The following is a 9,491-nucleotide window of genomic DNA, read 5'->3' on the forward strand; positions in this document are numbered from 1 at the left end:
CTGCCCTTGAGCACTCTTTGCTTTGTCTGGAGCCTGGAACTGTGGCTGTGTGGGGACACGTGTGTCCCAGTCCGCCTGCAGCACAGGTGGGTGTTCTGCTGCTGTTTGACCTGACCGGCCCTTCTAGGCTTGAGGTGAGCCAGGATTTGCCAGCCCCTATCACAAGTGTTGCACAGCAGCTGCCACAGCAGGGCAGGTCACAGCAGTGCTCCAGGGGAGTGAGGGACTGTCCCTCTGCACCAGGAGCACTGCTCTGCTCCTCTGCACCGCCTGCCAGCTGCGGGCTCTGGCCACCACCGACCTGCTCAAAGCAAGGCGCTCTCACTGTGAAGTTATTGACATCTACTTTGTGCAGTGCCACCACTGAGCTACGTGAACCACACCATTTGGGGTAATTTAAAAGATGGAAAAGTAGTATTTTATGGCAAGGCAGAGTTTACTTCATTCTCCAGAATTCCTCAATTCATGTAACTTTTCACCCTCCACCATCAGGAGACCACAAAGCAAGAGAACAACTTAGACTTTCCTGGGGCTTAGTGGTAGATAACATACAAAAATGTCAAAATTGATTCTCACACAAAACTGCTTCAGAACAAAAAGACAAGCTGAACTGAGTTGGGGAAAGCAACAAGGCAGTGAGTAAAATTTTAGAAAAGTATTAAACATATTAAGGATGGTGAGGTCTTTTACAGAAGATAAGTGAAATGAATAGCCCTTGCTGCAGCTCAGAACCCTTTCACCACATGGCTAATGGTGTAGCTCCAGTCACTAGTGAACAAGGTCCTGTGAATCAAAGCTTACTCTGTTGAATTACCAGCTGTTAAATATATGTATAGGAGTGATATATATTTTTTCTTGAACTAGTCAAATAAGGAGAGGAAAAATTTAAACCAGAATTTACTGTTCTTTCACCATGGCTGCTCACCTTCTCACAAACACATTTCCTCAATGACAGAATCTGGCTCCTTAGTTTAATGAATATACTTATGGCATTCCAGCTAAACTGACCACTTTCCAGTTTATCACCTTGAAAAAATGAAAATTTTTTAGTTAGTTTATATCTATGAAAAGGCACATGACTCAGCTGCACGATCATCTTTCCTGAAGAAGGAGACATTTTAAATTCAGAGAGAAGGCACCAAATTGCTTTCAGAAATTTATCTGTAGACATTTTCATACTTATAATAAGCTGGAGTTTACTATGAACAACTTCATCTTTTCTCTGCTCCCTGAGTGCATGAGGAGCCTTCTGTCTGCAATTCTCATAGAAGTAATTTGGGCTGATGGCTCTCAGTGCTTCCCAGAATCACCCTCCAGTCCCAAGACCATATCTACAAGTTGTAAGTTTTGGCTGACGCATGTATGTGCCCACAAAGGACAATGATCTGGTGTGGAACAATCAGGTTTCCCTAAACCTGTGGAAGAATAAGAATAATGTTTTTAGTATTGCATCTAATATGCATCTAGTGCAGATATTTTTTCTAAATTCAAAACTAGCTCCACACAAATCCAAGATATAAGTTGTTTTGTTGAAATGAAAACCTGAATGACTGGTAAATCCTACTCTCTAATTTTTCCTTTGTTATAGGATTTTTTTTTTTCTCATTTGTATTTTACATCTTGAGTCATTTGTACAGATTCAATACAAAATAAGTAACAGTAAGCTTTTAACTTAAAACCTTGCCAGGTGCCATATTTTATTATTTTCTTTTTATATGGATATTACCTATTCTTCTAACAATTTAACTAGGCGTTCCATTAAATCTCTGTAATGCAATTAATGTAGATGGAAACAAATTTTCCATGAACATGGAAATACCACGTTCAGAATATTTAGTTTAAAACTGCCTGTAATTTGATGATAACATTGTTTACCTTCATTCAGACCTGTGATTATATCTTTATTCAGTAGTTTTGTGGGTTTAAAAAAGTTGAGTCTCTTTTCTTCTTTTCAGCTTGTTTTCAGAATTTGAAAAACGGAGATACAAAGGGAGCTGTGGCAGCTGAATTCTCTTTCATGTGTGTCCAGTCCAGGTGAAGCCCAGCATAATGTACTGTAATATGTCTCTTCAATTCTCTGATACAATGACCTGTGCATCCTCTAAATCCCCCACAGAATGCGCAGACACAGACTGATTGAGGTGAGTATGGACTTAAGTATATATATTGTTCTTTGAAGCTCTGAGGAATTGGCACTTTTGCCAAATGTGAGATGATGTGGATTGTAATCTATTGAGATATGAGTTCAGACTGGGCCCTGTTATACATTGTAAGAATAACTAAAGATTTGCCTGGAGTAAGTTTTGTGGTGAGTTTTTGTTTGCCTTTTTCCTTTTCTTCCTCAAAACAAACAAATGAACAGAAAAAAAAAAAACAACCCACCCCCTTTTTACAGTTTCTGACACTGTGCAGTTCCACTAGCAACAGTAATCATGAAAGTGCCTTTGTGGAAAGAGCCTCTTGGTGGAGGCTGGGGTAACATGGTACCAGAAATCCCAGCCCCTTCCTCAGGCCTGTGGGTGCAGCTGTAGAGAGAAACTGGTAAAAGGCCTGCACATGGGAACCATGGATTTTGCACTCCTGATAGTGCAGACTTTAAAAAACAAAAAATTCTGGCAAAGAAGAATGAATATTGAGCATAGATGCTCCCAAATTATAGCTCCTAGCTATTTCAACAAGATCACCTTTCTAATGTAATTGGATGAGAATATTTTATTTTCTTTTGCCCTAATAGGAAAGGAGTAGGGCAGCAGTTTGTCTTATAGGTCTTGGTGACAAAAGAGTATTTTAAATGCTTGGTCTTTTGTTCCATAATGAGTGAGAAGCAAGAGGTTTAACACTGTAACAGAGCTAGTAGTAATAGCAATTAAACAGCATTTTTATTAATCCCCCAACGTTTCTATTGGAATCAAAAACTTAATCCTGGTCCTAAACTAATATGATTGTGTTGTGAATGTGTACCTCTCTCTGTCTCCCTGTCTGGTGCACAGAACTCCCCTTGCTCCCCTTGTCTTGGCCCTCCTAAGGAGCTCATTGCTGTCCCTACCTCTGTGTCAGCCTCCTTCGTAAAATACCCCAGCTAACACCTGGAAGGTTTTTTCTGCTGCACTTGTTGCCAGTAACAGCATTCCTGCCTCTCAGCTTCGCTGGTCCCACAGCTCTGGGGCTGCCCTGCCTTTGGCTGTGCTTGGCTTGGCCTGGGAGAACCCCCCAGTTCTCCTCCAGTTGTCCCCAGGTGCCACAAGGCTGGGAGGCTGATGCACCTGCTGCTTGCCTGCTCTCAATGCTATAGTCATAACTACATAACCACAGGCAAATATATCAGGGTCTTAAATGGTTAAATGAATAAAATTATCACAGCAATTCTGTGGGTCTATAAAAGAAAGGATAGAGTTGAACATATGGCTCTTAAGGAAGTTTTGGGATAAGAAAATTTGTCTAGGATTGCGAAGGCTCCAAGAGATTCTTTCACTTATGAATTCTTACTTCAGTAAAATAATTTGAAATTTTCATACCTAACTGAATTTAAGTTTTACTAAATTCCAGATTTTTATTTTAAATATAAAAATCACAGCTTAAGAATTTAACATTTGGATTATTGTTTTTATATTAAAAAGTCAGAAAAAAAGAGATAGATTTACATGAATTTCCCACTAACATATTTTATTGAAAACAAATTCTTAAAATATTCTCAACTGCAACTTTTGCAATTTTAATCAACTTTAGTCAGGGTCATTCTGTAATCTAAATTTTTAGGCAAAATTATTTTTTTCATTCAGCACTTTAAATGGAAATCTAGAACACTTACATCTCAGCAGTAACCCAGAAGAGATTGCTTGTTGATGTTTGGGTTAGCGGGAATAAAACATCCAGAATGTTTTGCCCTAATTGGCTGGGTTTGTACTAACACATGTGTGCTACAATGTTCTAAAATATCTTACCACAATTCTTAAATACATTTCAACAAATCTGTTTGAACTCCACATTTCTGCTGCAGGCAGAATAGTGGCTGTTGGTTTTATGTTAGACTCTGAACTCCTTGCCAGGCAGATTTCAGATTTCAGGAAATGTCCTTCACGCCAGTACCATCCACTTCCAGACCCAGCTTTGGGGACAGTGGGAAATTCTCTGCCAACACATGGACAACCAAGGTGCAGGACCCACTCCGGAAGGCGGAGGTGAGGACCTGGACCTGTAACAATAGCCCGTGTGCACTCATGTTGGTGTGCCAGGGTACCTTTGTCTGTGGTGGCATTCACTGGTTACTTTAATAGCTAGCCCTGATTTTCCAGAGAATGGTTTGTTTTTATGCCCTTAGAGCTTTTTTTTTAAGAGTTCAGGGATTGTGATGTAATGCAGGACTTTAAGTATGTGTTTCATTCAGCACTCAAAATTAAAGCTACTCACATGGCTTAATTCTCTTCCAGTCACAATCCTAGCCTTTTTGGAGTATAAAATTAATTCAAACAAAGCTGGAGAAACCTGAGTGAGAGGGACCTGTTTTGCACAGCCAGTGATGTCCTCAAGCTAGGTAGCTTGTATAGCTGCTTTTTCCTTATGTAGATATTTTGAAAGCAGAATCTGTTTTCCTTCTTGCAGAATCCAGTTAGCAACCAGTGTATTTACAGTTTCAGCTTGTGAGAAACAAGGCTTACATCTATTAATTTTGTATCTCTCTTTACTCATGTGGTTTCCCCCTGAAATCTAATGAAAACATCCTTTAAACTTTATTGTAAAGATTTAGATTCAGTATCTTTAATAGAAAGATACTGAATTTGGGTCTTCATGTAGCAGAACTCAACACCTGGAGAGTAACATCACCAAATGCTCACAAAATTGGTGAATATAAGAGCAGTAAAAACCATCAGTATTCAATTGAGCACAGTAGCACAGCATTGTCTAATGCAATAAGAAGCCAGTTGGGAAAATACATGTCCAATTTTTTTGGTATTTGGATACAGAAATGCAGTGGTAAGAGCTGAGTTTCAAATGTCTTTCTCAGCTTAAGAAAAGGAATGATAAAACAGGGTTGAGAAATCTCCTGCTGACTTTCAAATGTAGGTGTACAGGGGAAATATATCTGCTTGACCAATGACCTTACCTCTCTATACACACCAAAAATTGATCCTGTGATATCAGCACATATTCCCAAATTTGTCGAAAACAATTTCTGGGGCTTATATTTTACTCTTAAGGAGATATTAAAAATGTATGTTCCAAGCACTTCTGTAGCACTCAACCAGGATGTTGTCAATGCCATCATTTCATGGCTTAGGCCAGTCTTGTATGACTTGTCAATATTCCTGCTTCAAAATCTCCTTCACTGAAAGTAGCTGCAGCTCTGGCAGGGTTAGTAAGGCTGGATGCCAATGCTGGGTGACAGGCAGTCAAATGTCAGAATAGCCCATAGCCACCACTGACTTCCATCAAGAGAAGATTGATGCCAGGTTGTAGCTCTGTTTTCCAGCTACCAAGCACTCCTCAATTAGTGAGCAAATTGCAATCTGGTAGAAAAGAAAAAGAGTCAAGTTAATGCATCCTTCTTTGTTAGACTACTGCTGTGTCTCCACTTCTGCTTCCTGCTAAAACACATGCTTGAAAAGCGCAAGCCAACAAATACACTTCCTTAAAAGCTGAGCATACTTTGTGCTGTGAATAGAATAAAAATTTCTCCTGCTTCCTGTCCCAACAGCCCCAAACAAACAAACATTTTCTCCTCCTTCAGCAGCCTCTATTGGCACTTGTGAGGGGAAAAGAGTTTGTACAAAATCAGTCATAGGTTGCAAGAACATAGATATTTAACCTAAACCCCAAGTGTGAGATAACCCAACCCAGCTGCCAGTCAAGTGCTCCCTTTCCAAATCAAATGGCTAAATAAGATTGTTGAGAAGGGTTACAAATACATCGAGGATGAAGAAGTGATTGTGGGACTATAATGCCAGTATATAACTAGAAGAGGAAATCAAAAGCAATTATAAGATATCTAGAATATTGCTACCTTTTTAACAATATTTATTTAAGATAATTCTTAAAGAGTAGGCCAGCTGAAGCATAATCATCCATACTATTCACCCTATGCAAGGAGGTGAGAAGGAGCAGCTCTGGTACTTTTCCAGAGTGTAAAAGCTGTCCTTGGCTATATCTTCTGCAGCACTTTCAGAGGAGTGTGTTGACCAACAGAAGTTAGATGAGATAGTTGTGGGCTCCCTCTCAGTCACTTCAGACTCAGTAGGTCAGCGGTGCAAAGCATTTACAAGCTTTCCTCCAACCTGTCAAACACCTGGATAGTAGAAAACCACAATAATAAAAAAATATATATAAAGTAAAGCAAAAATTTATTGAAAATGTGGACAAATAAATTATTGCATGTAAATAATTTATCCCAAGGCACCTGCTAACATGGTGATAATTCTTCACCAATCATAGAGCACCTGAAGGCAACAGAGCTTTTGTTTCATACAGGCACAGCATTTTTTTGAACCTGCTTTTTTCTGCATTTATTTTAGAGATCAGGTCTCCTGTTCCCATTGTCCTTTTGATTGTAGGCAGCTTGACCACCAGTGCCAACAGCTGCTGCTGCAGGGAGGCTTCCCAAGAAGAGCCAGAGGGGAGAGGTGGAGAGCTGTGGGTGAGGAATGGGGTTGGGGGTCTGGGTAAAGCCCTTGCTGTGGGCAGGACTCAGATGAGCGTTTCCTGGTAAAAGCCAAAGCTGGGCCACAGCACCAATTCAGGGCACGTGTCAGCAAATCAGGATGTGGCAAAACTGACCTCAGGGCCACTGAGATGTGGCCCAGACAGCAGTAAAGCAGCAGTAAAGCAAATGCAGTCTCAGTCTTCCATGGAATTCAACAGACTGGATAAGTTACATGGTCCAAAGGCGATCCAGAGGTGGCCTAAACCATGATCTGCTTCAGGTTTTGTGAGATTCTCTGTAGCTGGGACAATCTGAGTATCTACAGAGGATTCTTTCAATAGACTGCTGCTTGTAGTTTTTCACTGGTTTGAAAGGCTCCAACAGAATGACGGAATTTTGGGCAGATTTCTGGCAAAATGTACATGTGTAAGAAAAGTGTAACTCCTTTGGGACTCTGCACACTGCATATTGCCATGATCACTAGTGTGGGCTGCATCTGTGCAAGCTTGGCTGCCGGAATGCTCTATTTTATTATCATATTGTTGTGTCTGGAAAACATTAACAGGTATTTCTTCTCCCAAGGACTGTATTTAGCACCAGAAACTCATTTTACCACAGGGAAAGGGAACAGGTCAATTATTATACTCCCTGTGGTAAGTAAACTGATTTTGTTTCATTTTTGGTTCCTAATATTGAAATCTGAGTAGTGCTCACATGTGTGGGAGCTCCCATAGAGACAAGGATACTTTGCATATATTCCCCACTGGATCCATTTCCCAAATTCAACTCTATGTCATCTCTATTTCTTTTGTAAAAGTAATGGTTTTACTTTGATTTTACTGTCTCTTACTCCTGTACCAATACTACCACTTACAGTAAAGCTCAGTATTTGGATATACAAATTCTGATATGTAATGTGTGTTGAAGACACATTTTGAATAAAAGAAAAAGAGGTCAGCTAATCATTTTAAGCCTCCTCATGACCACAGCACCTAAGTCTTCATCAAGGCAACAATTTGAAATGTGCTGTATATTTTTGCTAGGTTTTCCTGATCATGAGGAAAATGTTGTACACCTTAGAAGTTAGTGAGCCTTTTCATTAGTAGCAATAAAGAAATTGCAACTATCTAATTATATTTATGAAAAACACACATAAAATTTTCCAGTGAAGTGAAGCAGAGTTGCATGACAAAGCACAACTTTCTTATATCATTATATAAGAAAAGAATTTAAATTAGCAAAACTTGTTTAGACGCCTGGGTGACCTCTGCAAAAACCTGCCGTTGCCATAAAACCCTCTAGCCTTGGTTGTTCCTAGGGAATGGGTGGTGCTGGAAGGTGCCACAGAGGCAGTGCTCCCCATCAGCCCCCTTGCCATCAGTCACTCAAAGCTCCTGCGTGGCCGGTCTAGTGACGAGTGAACTGAGGAGAGATGAGATGCAAGTTTCTGGTTTTACAAATGAAGAATGAAATTGGATGCATTTCACCCACTTTGCAATCAGCCATTATGTATATGCTTAGATTGAACAACTAATCTGGTAGTTTTCACATCCAATCATATTAATGAAGTAGCAGAATTACTTGTGTGATTCTGTACTACAGTCAATTTAGTAAATAGATATGAAGGAGAATAAAATACATAAATTTTTATAATACTCTTATAATTCTGTAGGAATTAAACCAGTAAAAAATGTAGATTGAACTTTGTTTTAATTGGTTTATGTTTAAAGATTCTTTGATCAGCGATAACAGTAATATGTATTAACATGTTGCATTTTAAAGTGACGCTGCCTTTCATTAATCAAGTGTCTGTATGGTTGATTAATTTGAACAAGGTTTAAATTGCTATGAAAATTTATCATTCATAGCCATGATCTCCATTTACATATATGTTAATTATTGTAAATGTAATCTTTTTCTGAATCCTCTGGGCTGCATACTAAAAAGACACAGTGATCACAGAGAGTGACTACTTTTCTATTACAAAGTGAACTCTTACAGTATTCAGTAAAGTCTGTTTCAGTTGTCAAAGATAGACTCAAAACATTAAAACATTTTATGCTAAAGGCAAGTTCAAATACTGTAGATGCTATTTCCTTTTCAAATTATTTCTTTATTCAATGGCTGGAACATTTAAGAAAATGAAACTAAGCACTACCAGCCACTATAAAATTAAGTTCTGTCTCTATGGGCTTTTTTCCTTGCTACTCTGAGAGTTTCTCATAGTAGCTACATTATTAATAATCATGAGAGTGGGGTTTTCCATATGTCTTTTGAAAAGAGTGACTTGAAGAAGTTACTAAGCCAAAAGAACTCTTTGTAGAACAATTAGATTGAGTTAAATTGCATAAGACAGACATCACCAAGGTTTATAATCTTTTAGCATGACACAGAAAAAAATCTCTTCACACTGGCTGTAAAATAGCTGTACCAGAGCTCCTCACACACACCACACTGATGCATGTGCTTAATGCAAATAAACACACTTGCTGTGCTCTCTTCAAGCTCTCTGGCTCAAGGAGATGACAGTCATTTGTCTAAAACTTATTACATTTGACACAGTCAAGAATTTTATCAAGGTTTAAAGAGAGAAGGTATTTCACAGAACATCTCCTGCAATATTACAGAGAAAAAATGCATTGGCAGGAAATGGATTTCAGATACAAAGCATAAAATAGTTCTCTTTCAACAAACAACTACTACAGCTTTTATTAAAAAATGCATATCAATAGAAACTAATTATTGCCCATTAAATTACACTCTGGGTGTATTGCTATTAATTCCTTTTTTGCATTCACAGAAACTGACATTCCTTCTTTTTTTCTTCTTTTTTTTTTTTTTTTCTTCAAATATCCAG

This window comes from Ammospiza caudacuta, chromosome 8 (genome assembly GCF_027887145.1).
Source record: "Ammospiza caudacuta isolate bAmmCau1 chromosome 8, bAmmCau1.pri, whole genome shotgun sequence".
NCBI classification, from domain to species: Eukaryota; Metazoa; Chordata; class Aves; order Passeriformes; family Passerellidae; genus Ammospiza; species Ammospiza caudacuta.